The sequence below is a fragment of the Acipenser ruthenus genome, chromosome 4, assembly GCF_902713425.1.
Source record: "Acipenser ruthenus chromosome 4, fAciRut3.2 maternal haplotype, whole genome shotgun sequence".
NCBI classification, from domain to species: Eukaryota; Metazoa; Chordata; class Actinopteri; order Acipenseriformes; family Acipenseridae; genus Acipenser; species Acipenser ruthenus.
The window spans coordinates 36,288,899-36,305,423 of NC_081192.1; positions in this window are offsets into that span (position 1 = coordinate 36,288,899).

Here is a 16,525-nt window from a genome sequence, read left to right on the forward strand (position 1 = left end):
TTAATTTTGTTGAGTAAACGACTGATACCAATCAAGGGAGGGGATATTTTCACCCTCAAAAAAGAAATTATCCAGCACATTAAACATTTAGATGACAGAAGTTGGAAGTTCAACCTGTCTCATGCCTATAGTAGACACCAGTAACCAGATACAGACCACTATGCTTAATACTATGCCTGGGGAGGACATTCATCTTGTTGCAATGGATACTGTAGACTGACTTCCTTCCCTCCAGGCTTATAAGGCTGACTGCAGTCGTACAGCTGGACTGCAAACTTGCATATGAGTGAAAATACGCTGTAAGCTGATGCTTCGGAAAAATATACACATTGCCACTGGTCTCATCAATGGTGCAATAGGGAAACTTCAAGCTGTTTCCTATTATCTAGAAAACCCCATGATGGTGAAAACCATAACCATCCATTTTAACAATGGACACACACATACCTTTGAACGCTCAAGGTCAAAGTTTGAAGTCATGGACGTTGTTCGAGAGCAGTTTTCAGTCATCGGTGCTCATGCAATCACCATTCATAAATGCCAGGGCATGACACTCAAAACAGTGATGATGGACCATGGTAACTCCATTTTATCCTGTGGCCAAAGTTTTGTCCACCTTATAAACTTTAACCCCACCTGCATTAAAGCACTTCTATCTGCAGTTGCAGAGTACAGCAGGCTGAGTAGTCTTTACTGCCCTGAGTTGATAAGCTTGAAGAAGACCAACACTCACAAGGGATCCACGGTGAAGGATTGTGTGTATTTCGTACGTCAAGTCATCACCAACGTTCAGGAACAAGAAAAGCTACCACATTCTGAGGGAACAGCTGCAGTCACATATTCAATCAGGGGCTTGTGCAACACTCATTTCACCTCCTGCTATTCAAACACCATGTTACAATGTCTTCTTCACTGCCAACTTCTGAAAGCAGCATTAAAACAGAGTGAACAACAAGCCCTCAGGACTTTTCTCACCAACTATGATCGCTTGCCATCCACTACATCTCTCAGTACTGTGGACATTTATCACTTCTTAGGAGAACCCTTCAGTACAGTTCAGCAGCAAGATGTTGTTGAGTTTCTCACCAAATTGTGTCAAACTTGCCCAGTAATATGTAATCTGGTTTCAGATACCACAAGGCACAACATGCTATGTACACAATGTTGGTACCGCACATCAAATCAAGAGGTGGGGCATGTTTTCTCTCTGCATGTACCTAACGGCACACATTCCGTGTGTTTGGAACAACTAATTAATATGGAGCACAAGTGGGCACCCATTGATGGTGGCAGATGTGACCACTGCCAAAAATCTACACTACTTAAATGCAAAGTCCTTCAGTCAGCAGGAAGAATGCTTGCAATCCAGCTTATGCTTTGGCAAACCGAACCAAATGGGAATATTACAAAGCGACAAGATGTGAAGTTTACTGGTGTGCACAAGAGTAAAATTAATGTGGACAACTGCAATTACAAATTATCTTACACAATTACACACAAAGGAGGAGATGTCGCTTCAGGACACTTCCTCTCAGTTCCTGGCACTACAAAGTGGGTGCATGCAAATGACACACTTATTGAAGTCAAACCATGGCCAAGAAATGCAAAAGACATGTACATGGCCTTTTATGAACAGTTGTCATGCTTTAAGATTGGACTGCATTGGACTAAGTTGATCAAATCACAAGATTAGGAGGCAAAAAAACAGAATAATTTCTACAATTAATATGTTCATGTAATTTACTTTAGCAATCATATGCATATGTAAGTTTGTAACCAAGTACAAATTAGTAGAATGTTGAAATGTTTTGGAAATGTACATTATATTTTACCATTGCTATGCTTTTATACATTTGTACCAAAGTAAAAATCAGTAACTAGCAATAAAGACTTTTTTGAAGACAATTCAATCCTTTTTTTCTACCCATTTCCATAGGTAAGTTTGAAACAAACCACACAAAAAAAACACATCTTGAAACTTTGAATGCTGTGAAAAAAGTCTAATATTACTTTTGCCATTATACTTACACCCCCCACCCCACACACACCCACCACTCACACACAATATACATATCCATTAAGAGAAAAAATAAGTGATATCTGAATGACATTGGAAATGTGAAAAAACGCCAAGTTATCAAGTGTCCAGCCATTTAAAGTAGAGATATCAAAAACACAAGCTAAGTTAGAAGAAACAATTAGGCAACCTTGGCCAGCACCAAGCAAATAGGCACAACTGGGGGTGGGGGTCAAGGTTGCCCCAATTGTTTCTACTAACTTGGCTTGTGTTTTTCAGGCACAATAAAAGCGGATCGAACTTGCATCAAAAACACAAGCCAAGTTAGTAGAAACAATTGGGGCAACCTTGGCCCCCATCGGTTTTACAGTTGTGCCTATTTGCTTTGTGCTGGGCAAGGTTGCCCCAATGGTTTCTTGAAACTTGGCTTGTGTTTTTGATATCTCCAGTTTAAATGGCTGGGCACTTTTGATAACTTGTCGTTTTTTCACATTTCCAATTTTTGTTTCAGATAATAAATACGACTTTATATATTTTGTTTAATAATAGCTGATACAGCATAAGTAATAAACAGAAATAAATAACAGAAAATGTTTTTGAACTTCATACCGCATAGTTATCAAAGTTCTCCCCGAGGAGCTTGCTGACTGCTGCATAATCCAGTTTAGATCCTGGCTGTCATATTTGTTTATATCGTTGAGTCAGAAAACAGTGACAGTGATGTTTTAATCACCATTTTATTGTTTGGAGCATCTTTCTTTTGTAGTATGTTTTGTAATTAATTTTCTGTCAAAGAATCAGTGTTCAGCCATTTTCTGTTTTGCGGAGTGCAGGGGAGAACGGCGTTCCTTTGAAAAGTGGTGGGACTGACAGTGATGTGAACCAATTACATGACAGACGGAGACTATTGCCAGGTGGTGTAAGGATGTGAGGGCAATAGTTCAATCTATTTTTGCTGCTATGATATTTTAACCATTCACAGGCCAGGATATCCGACCACTGATTCATATATATATATATATATAAAGTTTTACTGGCTGGTAAGAGCAGGTGGGTGCTTAGTTCAGGTGAATGTAAATACAATTTTGACAGTATTTAATAAACAAATGCATAATGTAGATATATTTAGTATGTGTGACGTAATGTAATTTGTATACATTTAAATATTAGAGATACTGCGTTGTCTCTGTTTGGTATTATTCTTTTAGTACAAGGGTATACTGCTACTATTTGAATTCCCTTTCTATACAAAGGGGGGCATGTATCAAGATCTACCGATGCAGCGCTAAATTGGTGGAGTGTAAAGTAGTGCTCTGCCGCTGCACAAATTTGACCCCATACCAAATGTTTTAACTGACCCAAAATTAATGAAGCACGGTGTAAGCTACCATGTTTAAATGTGTAAATGCGCTGTGCCGGTGTTCTGAAAATCTACGCCTCCCTCTCAAAATGGGCTACCGGTAGCACAGATTAACAGACTACTCTGAAAAATAGTGCCTCCCCTCCAAATGGGCTACCTCAATTGAACAATAGGTAGGTCATTTGGAAAGGCAGATATCACCTTGACTTTTTGTCTTGACTTAATATTATTATTATACAAGAGATAAAACCATATATATATATATATATATATATATATATATATATATATATATATATATATATAATGAAATAGCCGGTATCCAGCTATAATTTCACCCTCAGTACTCTCCCTCTGTTCCTGGGTTGTTCAGGAAGGTTAGGAGCCTGCACTCTCTGTCATAAGAAATACGTTATCACTAAAGCTTAGGACACACATGAGCGGCGCGGCACCGCTAGTGGGGAGCGGCAAAATGGCGCACATATTGCTCACCTTTTATTTCAATTAGAGTGAACACACATTGACGAAAAAATGACGTTGCGGAAAAGTGTCACAGCAGAATTTTAGAATGGCAAAATATCGCTCGGTGAGCGATATTTTGCTGCTCAAACATTCTCCCACAGCAGCAAATCTGGGTCTAGCTAATCAGGTCCATGGTGTGGGATACGTCATGTCTTGATGAACTCGAATATCCATCAACATGGAGGAGCTGAAGTTTCTCAGCATCCCGAGCTATTTGATTATAAAAATAAGAATTTCAAGGACGTTGGTTATGGGTCTATTAAATGATCCAAAACAAATACTAATCGCTTACACCCCACATTAATCCAGTTACTTCACATCCTGTATCATTTGTCAGATATACACGCCAAGTAATTAACCAGTTGCCAGCCGACTGATTATTGTGTATACAGTTGTGAAGAATGTGATCCCTTTTTTCCTTAATAATAGCAGCCCTTATACAATGTATAACTACAGATACAGTACCACAATCCAGTCTTGTTAAGTGTGGTGCTGGATATATAATAGTAGCTGTTTCTTTGTAGAAAAAGACTTTCACATTGTATCCCAAAATAAATATCATATTTTACATACATTTCCTTCGGTAAATAAAAGGCAAATATTTCTGAGTGATGTTCTCATATGGGAACTTATAACGTTAGATCCTGATAAAAAAATCTGAAGATGGAGATGGTCGTTCACTCTGGGTTCAAGCAGTAAAAGTTCAAGAATGATATACAAAACCGTTGATGTGTGTCCACCAAGCAAAGTGGTATTGCCGCACACCGCCCTGCTTCGCTCCCCGCAAGCGGTGCCGCACCACTCATGTGTGTCCTAGGCTTTGACACGGTAGTTTTTAGTACATTTTATAGGCAAGGTGCATCAAGAAACCAATAAATCATGGAAAGTTCACCAAATAATGTAGTTTTAGCAACATCACACAAGAGCTTTTAAAGAGTACATCAAAACCAATAATATAAAGACTATTGCTTTTTGACTACTGACCAGTTTAAATGTTACTTTAGAATACAAGACTTGCAGTACATACTTCAGTCTCAGACATAAAAAGTCGGAAGCACATAATCTACAATCTTACAACGTGCGTCTTAACAGATCGTCAAACCTTTCATCTGTCATTCTAAAATACCTAAAATATCTCTCACTGTCACATATCTGCATCTCTCTAAATAATGTTGGAACTTTTGGGGTTCTCTGTTGGTTGAGAGGACGGAGCAACGACATCGCTTTTGATTTTTTTTTTTTAATCCTCTTGTCTAGCGGTACAAACTCAGCACATCTACTTAAATGTAAATGTATCCAATTACGCAAATGCATTTTGTATTTAAAGTATTGTATTTATATGAACACTTTGCGTAGTAAAAAGGGTTGCAACACGATGCATCCCGTACAGCAAATAGTAAAGCTGCACAGCTTTTAGCTGTCTGCGCCTGACGAATCGCATTAATCTGCAACAGAAGTGCTGTATGAACTCTGCTTTAATTGTTCAACTTTGATTCTAATAAGATTCTAATAAGCTATTGCCCCTAGTTTTACTTGAACTGAAAACTATTGTTTTGTCAAGGCCTGTTTTTTTAGCTTCTATTGGTGGCTACGCTTCTAACATTAAATGCAGTGGACTATTTTAGATCCAATTTCATTTAGTATTTATATGCTCCCTTGGGTGATGTGCTCCTTTGCCATAAAATGACTACAAGTTGGGCTAAAGTTCAGTTTTGTACTACAGCCTAAGGCTACAGTTCACCACAGTGATGTCTTTTGGTTCTGGCATTCATTAAAATGTCAAATAAAACTAAAGCAGCATTTTTATTATTTACATAACATAACTAGACTTATGATAGTTTTTCTCATATTAAACCCAGTGTATTCCCTAGTATACCATACTATAATGACTATTGCACTGCTCTCTATTCTGGTTTTCCATTAAGTTCCTTAGCCACATTGCAGCATTTACAAAATGTTGCAGCAAGACCTCTATCTTGCATTCACTACAATGGCTCCAACATTGTATACAGCACGATTTGGATAGTGTTCCTGTGGCCATGACCTGTAGGTGAAAGGATGTATCACCTACTGGGGATATCAGAAAAGTTGACACCCAAGCTAAAGTTCATCCTGATGGTATAGCAGGGGGGGTGGTACAACAAAAAAAACTCAGATTTCACCTCCGGGCTCTAGACTATATGCTTGTTCTCCTCCAATGCACTGGTGCGGAGATAAGGTGCCAGTGAGACGTGCTTCACACACAGATATGGCCCAGCACATTATGCATTGTAAGATTGTGTTAATTAATTAAAAGTGTAAAAATTATACATTCGCAATTATTACCCCAGCCCTCCTCCAGCAGATCCTCTGGATTAAAGCAACCCTGCCATCTTCATGGCTGCTATCAGCCACATTTACTAAACATAAATCCTTAATGTATTCTGCTGAACACAGATTTTATTTGATCAGCCTCGTACTTGATCTGATCAGCCCAGCATGAGTCTAATCAAATAAAATTAAACAGTCTTTCAACAAAACACAATGGATGTTAAGGATGATGTCTGAGCTTCAGCTTCTAGAGGCATTATTTGTTGTTGCGACAGAAAAATGATCCTGCAGTAATTCATATTATACTGAATGCTATGGTTACTATTTTACAGTACAGTCGCAAGGCATTAAAATTCAAGTGCAGGTAAAAAAAAAAAAAAAAACTCTTTTCATTTCAGTCAGCTTGCCTCTGTGTCCCTCTGCTACCTCCATTGTACTTTTACAACGTTGTTGAGAGTATGTATGAATTCACTAGTGAATAGAGATTGCATTAGCTAGGCCATTACTGCATTTACAATTTTGACAACAGTCTGTAATATCCAAATGCAAGTGACACATTTACATCTGTATGCCACTTACACAGAGAAAATAAAGAACAAACCCAAACCTCTCATGGCACTAATGTACTGAGGTACACCTCTGAGGGTACAGGCTGTACTGCAATAACATGCAGCAAAACTGGTATTTTAAATAGAGAAGTATAGGAAATATTAAATATGTGAAGGCTCGCTGAGGATTTCTGGTGGCAGCTTAGCTCACAAGTACACTTGTATACCTGCAGGCACAGATCATTATTTACTGCAAATTGTCACGTTTCTTTTATTTTCAGAAAGGAAAACTCATACATTTAACTTCAGGGCTAGTAAGTAGTCTGAAGTTGTTTCTTATTCAAATTATAATTTGTGATTATTCCTCTCAGGAAAAAAAGGAATACCAATTTGGAGTGAAAAGCTTTGGGTATTTGGCCGGATATGTTTTTCAGGTCATATGGGTTAAATCAGGGTAGCCTTGGTTTTTGTTCTAACCATTGAAGCAATTAAGGACCTTACACCTGCTGTATTCACTAACCAGTGGCAGGCAACCTAGCGCGTGGAAAAAAGTGTGTGGAAAAAGTAACATGTTCGAGTCATTTAAATATAATGAATAATGTTAATGTTTGGAAATATATGCAAATTACATCACAAAATACTGTGAGGGAGATATTTGATATGCAAACCATTCACTTAAGGGCGCTAACTTTACTAGGTGCCTCAGCGTGTGTTAAAAGTACCGCTTATTGAAACCAGGCAGTGTCACAGAACCAGCAGAAGAGCTGCACAGGAGAGACAGAAGAAGAGTCAGAGAGAGATTACAGTATTTCAGAACAGGCAGACGTTACTAGTGCTGTGTGAGGAGGAGGTAATCGAGAGGAACGGTAGTTCCTCGCGCCAAGTTACAGCAAAGTGCAAGAACTGCCAGTGACTATCTATACAGAACAGATAGTTTACATGTTTTCAGGGTACTTAAGCAGCAAATCAGTCAAAAGCACATTTAATATGTAGTTCCCAAAACTTTTATGTGAAATGTAGAAAGAAAATACCTGTCATACAGAAAGAGAAATAAGTCACTAGACGTATTTTTTTGTAGATTTTTGCAGACCCCAGGCACTTTTATCCATGCATATGTATGTTACAGGACATCCGAGTTTAATGACAATGAACGTATTCTGTTAACATGGAAATATAATGGGAACGCACTTATGTTGACATCTGTATCACGTATATTAAATGATTTATTGATATTTTAAAATGGACGCATCGCAGGCAAAAATAAATAAAAAATTAAGATTAAGTATTTTGAAAGATGAAGTCAGCCAGCTGAGAATTCTCCGGACTTTGTTATATTTTTTAGATTTTTCGAGCCATTATCCATCTTTATCATCATCATTCTAAGATTTTGAGATGGAGCTCTGAAAATTTTGGGTTTCCTGTGAGTGTAATGCTCATTGTGATCCCTATTGTCCCAGCTGGGCAAAAAAGGAACATCATTTCTGAGAATTAGCTATGCTGAAGGATAGCCTATATATTTGGTAAAACATAAATAAATAAATACATTAATATAAATATTGAAATAAATGAATAGATAAATGAATACCTAGACATTCATGTATTTATTTATTTATCTTGATATTTATTTTTCACTATCATATAAATAATGACATTTACTACTGTATAAAACTAAAATACATATTCAACAGTTCTTGGTGAATTGTATATTAATTAGTATATTAATTCTAAAATTGCTAGTAAGTCCGGAGTGGGGGCTTCCTGTCCGCCAGGGCCACCAGAGGTTTTCCCCTAATCAGCCTCAAGGGGGTTTTTCCTCTCCACTGAGCAGCAGGTATTCACATAGTCACACTTACTAATAATTCCTAACCACCTCTGTTTGTACTTCTAACTTTTTGCATATGTTATGCGTCAGCATGTGTTCTTTGTTTTGTCTCACAGTGCAGTGTTTCACAGAGAACCGGGGGTCCATACTTTGGAGGGCAAGTGAATCTCACTTCCTGACCTTCAGGCATCCGCCAACCTTCCTTATAATGGGGGGGGGGGGGGGGGGTTCTCACCGCCATGAGTCAGAGCGGACTCACCTAGGCTCTGTTCTTTCCATTCCTCTCTTCGGAACGTGGCCACTTTATGCTTCCAGTGCTTGAGTCCCATACTAACCTGCATGCGTTACTTCAGGTCCCAAGCAGCGCAGAGTCTCGGCCAGTCAATCATGGGGTTTAACAAGCGCCCCTTTAAAGAAGCCTCAGATGCTGGGTACCCTACTCTCCCGAGGGGCGATTCCCTCGTACTTCCATTTCGTGTCCTGGTGTCCAGGACCGATTTTCTCTCCCGAGGGTTGGCTCTTCGAGTATTAACCCTCGTATATGTTTTTCGGTAGCTGGGCTTTGCCCCTGGGATGCGTTGGCTACACCACTCTCAGTCAGCAACCACGTTTCTATCCTAATTTCCAGCCCAGGCCATCGGCCCGGTACTAAGTCTGGGCTTTGCCCGCTCTTTTGTCCTAAATCCGTTCCTTCAGCTGCACTCTGTCCTACTAACTGCTTTTTCGGCTTCCTCTGCCCAATCCTTACATACCTAGCTCACGCCCTGTGAAACAGCAATAAAACCAATACAGCCCGTCTCCAGCACTCCTCTAAAACCTTTTAAAATACTAGTTTAGAAACACATACAACATGGAGACCAAAAGCGCAGGCAGGGCATAGCTGGCTGTGCTGGTTTATGGGGCCACTGGTTTATGTGATGGAGGTGGTCGCTTGGGAAGCAAGTAAACCAGCTCCTTAGTGGATTCCCACATGTGCGGTGAGAGCGCTGCTACATCTTGTCCACCGCGGGACCAAATGCATCCCTGGAGTGATTGGGGCGTCCAACAGCAGTGCTTTGTCCCCGTCAGGCACCCATGCCTGGGAAAGTCAAAGCTGCTTGCGGGCAGCTACCAGCGCAGCCAGGTTTCAGCCTACAGCCTGTCCGTTGAGTTTACACACACAGAACAGGTTTTTGTTCACCAAGGCGCAGCTCATCCAGATGTTATGGTGAGGGCATGTGGTTCGTGGAGAGGGACCTCAGTAAATGCGACTGGTAGGCTACAAGGATGCTGGCATAATTTCAAAGCTGTGTGGTGAACGCCCCAGCTGAATAAGCCCTTTTGAAGATCATCGATCCTGAACCTGGTAGACACCGGTTCAGTTTGGTTAGGTTCAGTGACTTTGGCATTGGTTCAGTGTCTTCGGTTTGGTACCAGTTTGGTAGCTTCAACACTGGATCGGTACTGGGTCGGCACCTGGGACAGTACCAGGTTGGTTTTAATTATCACATACAAAATGTGTAAAAACACATAAAATGCTAAATATATACAGCTATAAGCAGCAATATACTTATCTGAACAAGGCTCTCCGATCAGGTCAGTCTTGAAAGGAAAAATGGCACTGAGATCTGTGACTGCAGTGTTTTTGATCCCTCGGGGGCGGGGTCATGACTGCGTCACAGGCTCAAAGAGCAGCTTTGGTATAAAGTATTCAGGATTCGAGTCTTTAGGAGGTAAATACCCATTCAGTAATGGTTACATTTCATAATTGAAAGGGAACCATATGTTTGTTAAATGTACATTATGCCCAACTGTGTTGCAGCACTGTAGTTCACTATATGGAGAACCAAGGAGTAAGGTGTGTTCATAATAAAGTTGCCGGACCCTTTATGTCACACATTTGGGCTGATTATGGATACAGGTCACAAACTGAGATTAAGGACACAATTTAATTAACATTTAAGTGGAAAAGGGCTTCTAGGAAAATGCTAATTCACTCAACAAAAATGAAGGCATGTGTAACCATTTCTTTTTTGATTTGTTGTCAATGATGTTAAACAAATCAAAATTAAAATGGTTCTTTAATTGCATGAATTTATATAGTGTTTTTTAAATACTTTCCCCTGCTCATAGTTAATTGAAGTGTCTCTCTTGATGTTTTACGAACGTATAAGCAAACACAAACATTTTCAAATGGAAATAACAAATGTCACTGAGGCCCATCTTTTTCCTTTTTTATTTGATCAACTAATTCTCAGCCTGCCCACAGAACCGTATCTTATTTCTTGTTCACTAACCAAAAGACTGTTCCTCTTAATGACTGACTTGTTTAGAACCTAGTCACAGTCCTTCCTCATTGATTGTGATTGTACTGCACCTTTTTTTTAACTTCTAAGGCAGCAGGTACAGTACTGGTTTCAATGGAAAATAATCAAATATTCAATTATGTTTCATGTTTAATTATGTTTTTTTCCTGTGTTCCTGTCACAATTGGACAAATGTCTATTTTGTCTATTTGTATAAAAAAACATAAAAAAGAAAACTATTTGAAATAAATTATATACAGTGCTACCTCCCTAAAAGGCTCTCGGTCATAATGCTCCTTGGATGTAATGCTCCTATGGCATGTCCCCCAATTCCCTATACTAGTGATTCATGCAATATTTCTACAGTAAATACAGTACTGGTGTTGTTCAAACTGTAAACAACTTCTCAGTCTGACTCCGTTTCTGTCTCTCCCTTTTGATACAGTAGCTGAACTGAAGAAAAGCTGCGCTGGCACTTTATAACACAGACATCTTATTCAGCATTTGTTTTATAACTAAATAAATATGAGGCCTATTACATAGCTATCTTTCCTAATGTATTTACTTTTTTGCTGCAAGAGGAGCTGCAGCTTTCTCCGCGGGACGAGACGCTTCAGCTTCGCTTTAGCCCCGCTCCGGCAACCGAACCTGAGGCGAGCCCACTCTCTCTTCCCCTCTCCTGACCCGCTCTCTTTCTCGCACTTGGTTTGCTTGTCTGTCGCTTCGAACTGAACTCCTGACTGCCGTTTAGCCAGGATATTTATAGTTTAAAAACTGTTAATTAAAATAATCCACAACTGGGAATGTTATCTTTTTTTTTGTAAAAAATATAGCGTTTATTACATGGTGCTTTATGCATGATTAATTCATAGAAAGTTACATTTTTGCTTCACTATATGTGCATTATAGAGAGGGAGTTATTTTATTAGTATTTTAGTCAGATGTGTGTTGTTATGTGTCCTGCAGCACCCCCCACCCCCTCCCGTTTATAACGCTCATATTGTGTGTGTCCCCCGAGACCCGCGTTATAGCAAGGGAGCACTGTGTCTATCTATCTATCTATATATAGTAAATATGGACTGGAGGGGAGGGCTATAGTAGAAAATCATTGACCCGAGGGAAGACTATTGTTACCGACAGGGGGCTATAATGTCCGAAGCCGCATACATATGCTGATATAGCATACGTAAATAAATACTGACTTATATATTTTGTTTAAATATAGCTGATACAGCATAAGTAAAATAAATAACATAAGTAAATAACAGAAAATGTTTTTGAAGTTCATAGCATATAGTTTGCAAAGTTCTTCTCTGTCTCCGTCTGGTTTGCCCACTGCTGCATAATCCAGTTTATATACCACCAGTCATATTTGTTTTCATCGAGTTGTTTGAATTTCAGAAAGTCCGAAAACAGTGACAGCAACATTTTAATCACCATTTTAGTGTTGGAGCATCTTTCTTTTGTAGTATGTTTTGTAATTCATTTTCTGTTAACAAACAAAATCACTGTTCAGCCATGCAGAGGTGAAAGGTGTTCCTTTGAAAAGGGGTGGGACTGACAGACCAAGACAATTGACTGGTGGTGTAACGATGTTAGGGCAATAGTTCAATCTTTTTTTTCCTCCTTTGTTGAGGCTTTAACCAATCACTGATATATATATATATATATATATATATATATATATATATATATATATATATATATATATATATATTTTAGTATAACGTATATATATATATATATATATATATATATATATATATATATATATATATATATATATATATATATATATATATATATATTCCAAAAGGATAAGCAACCTTACCATACCAGGGTTCCACAAATTGTGACAGGGCTTCCTATTCAATTCAGTGCAGGTTATTGAAGCTCCTAGATTCTGAAGAGTCAAAAGAGTCAAAGTAGGGCAGCAGTGTGGAGAGGTGGTTAGGGCTCTGGACTCTTAACCGGAGGGTTTGGGTTCAATCCCCAGTGGGGGACACTGCTGCTATACCCTTGAGCAAGGTACTTTACCTAGATTGCTCCAGTAAAAACCCAACTGTATAAATGGGTCATTGTATGTAAAAAAAATAATAATAATGTAATTGTGTATAAAAATAATGTGATATCTTGTAACAATTGTAAGTCGCCCTGGATAAGGCGTCTGCTAAGAAATAAATAAATAATAAAATCGAGCCTGCAATTCACATTATTTGTTGTAAATACAGCAATGTCACACATAAACAAAATCCAGACTTTTGATTAGCCATGTCCCCTCCCCCTCCCTCTATTCCCTGTGCCCTTTCCGTCTCTCCAATTATAAAACAGCACCAGGTTTTCATCAGCCATCTCTGTGTCTCCAAATGGCTTTTCAGTGTCAGGCCTGTCAGGAAATTAACTCATCACGCAGTGACAGCTGCTAATTCTTTCCCCTTACATGTCAGTCGGCTCGCCTGCTGAAGATAATAATGAATCACCAATCCCTGATTAGAAGGCGCTTCTGAAAAACACAACTGTGATCTGGGCTAACTTTTTTTCTGTGTACAAAATGATATAATTCCAGTGAGTAGCAGAAAAGAAAAGGATTGGATTCCTTGACAAGATGAAACAGGAAGCGGGATGTGTGCCATCTTAAATTACAGGCTTCTATTACACAGTAAAATAAATGGAAATTCACAGCCCTTTCCCCCCTGCAATTGAATAACTTTAATCCACACACTAGAAGCCAACATAATATTACTGCATTCAGTAGCTGACCTTTTAATGGAAGCATTTGTGTCAAGTCTGATCCTTTGATGACTATGTATTGCTGTATTTACCCTGATCCTTATAATTCATACTTTCGGTATTATTATTTAAAGCTCCCAGTCCCCACACAGAGCAGCTCCTATACGGCTCGTTGGTGCTTTCGTCACTGACACTCACTTCCTTAGAGATGGCTGCTAGCTGGTTCCAAACAACATGGCACTTTCAATGTTTTCAGCGCTCACTTTTTTTTAAAGGGAAGAACAACTAATTAATAAAAACGGAGAAAACTCTCTCAAATGAGGGAAATTTCAATCATTTTTATATGATGGTACACTTGGTGTCTTGAAAGCCAAAGTTAATGCCAGTACAAAGGTTAAAACTTATGACGTTGAGGTAAGTTTCCAGCTAAATTGACTCTCAAGACTTTATTGTTTGAAAAAGACGTGGAATAGCCAACACCGATTTATTATTCTGCTATACATTTGAACAGTTTCACTTCGTTGATCTCTGTATGGACACTTTAACTAAGAATATTGTAAATGTACTATCATGCATTTTGTTTAAATAAAAAGCAAAAGCCTTTTTTATACTAAAGTTGAAATATGTTTTTATTTAAAGGTGTAAGTGCCCGTTCAGTGGTTACCGTTTTAGCTCATGTTGAAAATAGTCCTGGGAAATTGGGTTAGGACAGGTATTTTAGGACAAGACCTAGGAGTTTGTTGACTCAGAAATGTCTTCATCTAGACAATGTGGGGAAGCTATGAAAAAAAGGCCAACAAGATGCTCAGATATATAGTGAAAAATGTTGAATTTAAATCAAGGGAAGTAATGTTAAAACTTTACAATGCATTAGTAAGACCGCATCTTGAATATTGTGTTCAGTTCTGGTCACCTCTCTACAAAAAGATATTGCTGCTCTAGAAAGAGTGCCAAGAAGAGCAACCAGAATTATTCCAGGTTCAAAAGGCATGTCATATGCAGATAGGCTTAAAGAATTGAATCTATTCAGTCTTGAACAAAGAAGACTACACGCCGATCTGATTCAAGCATTCCAAATTCTAAAAGGTATTGGCAATTTTAGTTGCCCCTGAGTGAATGCAATATGAGTGGAAAACCTTTGTTAAAACGATATTCTTGTTATCGTGAAGCAGATTTACAATAGTCCATTGCGAAGAAGAGGCCTGAATAATAGATACATTAATTACTAACACGCTTAATTGTGTCTGAATGATTAAGGTCAACATAAAATCTAGAATGGCTCAAATTGCTATGAAATGGGCATCTTATTTCTATCCTTGAATTGTTAATTTTTTTTTACAGATATGGCTGACAGATGACAAGGGTGTCCAGACTACATTTTTCAGTTTTTGCTTTCTGAATGGTGGTTGCAGTCTGCCACAAAACACTGCACCATGCTGTCTATAATTTGATTTATATGAAACTACAACCTCTTACTATACAATTTTACAGATGTTTCAAAATGCAATAATTACTGTTACTATAGACTCACTTGTTTGTTTGGAACCACCTAGCAACACTGTGGTATCCACAGATCAGGGACAGCTGGAGTGGTGGCAAAGTAAGAATCACCACACTGCTCTCTCAGCATGCCTTGAGCAGTAAACATTAACAAGTGGTCATGTATCCCTAAAACAAATGTAACACTTTGCTGACTTTGTATGATTGCTGTATGTTATGAATGCATGTATTTATGTATGAAGTATGTGAAGTATGTATAACCCTACCCTCCAACCATGTTACAAAACCATGTATCCCAATACTGCCAATACCTGTTGCTATATTAGTGAGATCCCAAAGTCAACTGTAGGCAATTTTGTGTCCAAATACTACATAAGTTGCCTCCTCTTCTTGGCCGACCTCTGAAGACATTACTAAGAAACATTTTAAGCAAAATTATAAATATGTGGTGATTTAAATTAAATAAAATGGAATAATACATTAATAGCTGGTTACAAGTGAAAACACACAGAAGATTTCCTGGTGCTGCATCCACATAAACATCCTCACAGCTCAGTGGTGGTGGTGATTTGTGTGAGTTGCAGTGGGATTTCATGAAGAAACTACTCCCATAATGGCATAGCCAAACCCTAAATACCCCAGTGCTCTAGAGAGCTGTATTTAGCACAGCTACGGTAGATCAAGCTGTAGAAACATACAAAGAGGAAACGAACACACTGAAGACTAACTATATTAGGGCACTTCTAGTAAATCACCACCTCTCACAAGTAAAATGTTGGTTTGGCGGCTATATCTTTAAAGTTATTAGCCTCTGCCTGGGAACTTAAATGTTTGCTTGGAGCTATTGGTGAGATATAGAAGTTTATTACTCACCTGACTTTCATTGCATGGAATAAAATGAAATGAATTCCCTTGAGGGAAACCACAGTACTTTGCAAGCCTTTTATCAGTGCTTCAAATTGGCATTATGTGCACACAAAGGGATATGAAAATACCCTGCTGTTTTTTGGTTGGGTTTGGCTCTTTTCTATTTATTGTTTGCAAGTAGAAAGGTGCAGAACATTGTGAATGGTCTCCCCCTTTAAGAGAAGCATTACATTGTCTTTGAAAACAAAATACAATAATCTACATTAAAGGTAAAGTGATTTTAGCCACAGTAAGATTTCAGGCAGATCAATTTGTAAGGTTGCTGATTTCAATCCTTTCTGTGGTTGGAAGCATACAGTAAGTGGCATTTTTTAGACCCTGCAATTGTTAAAGAGTTTAAGGTTGCACCAATTTGTAGATGAGCTCAGTCATTGTTGTCTGGTAGCATGTGTACACTAACAATGATAAAAGGCACAGGCTGTCTGTGAGAATGCTTAATGCCCCATGTCACCTCTTTGTTAATAAACATTTTTAGTGTTTGGAAATAAGTTGGTCTTATATAGT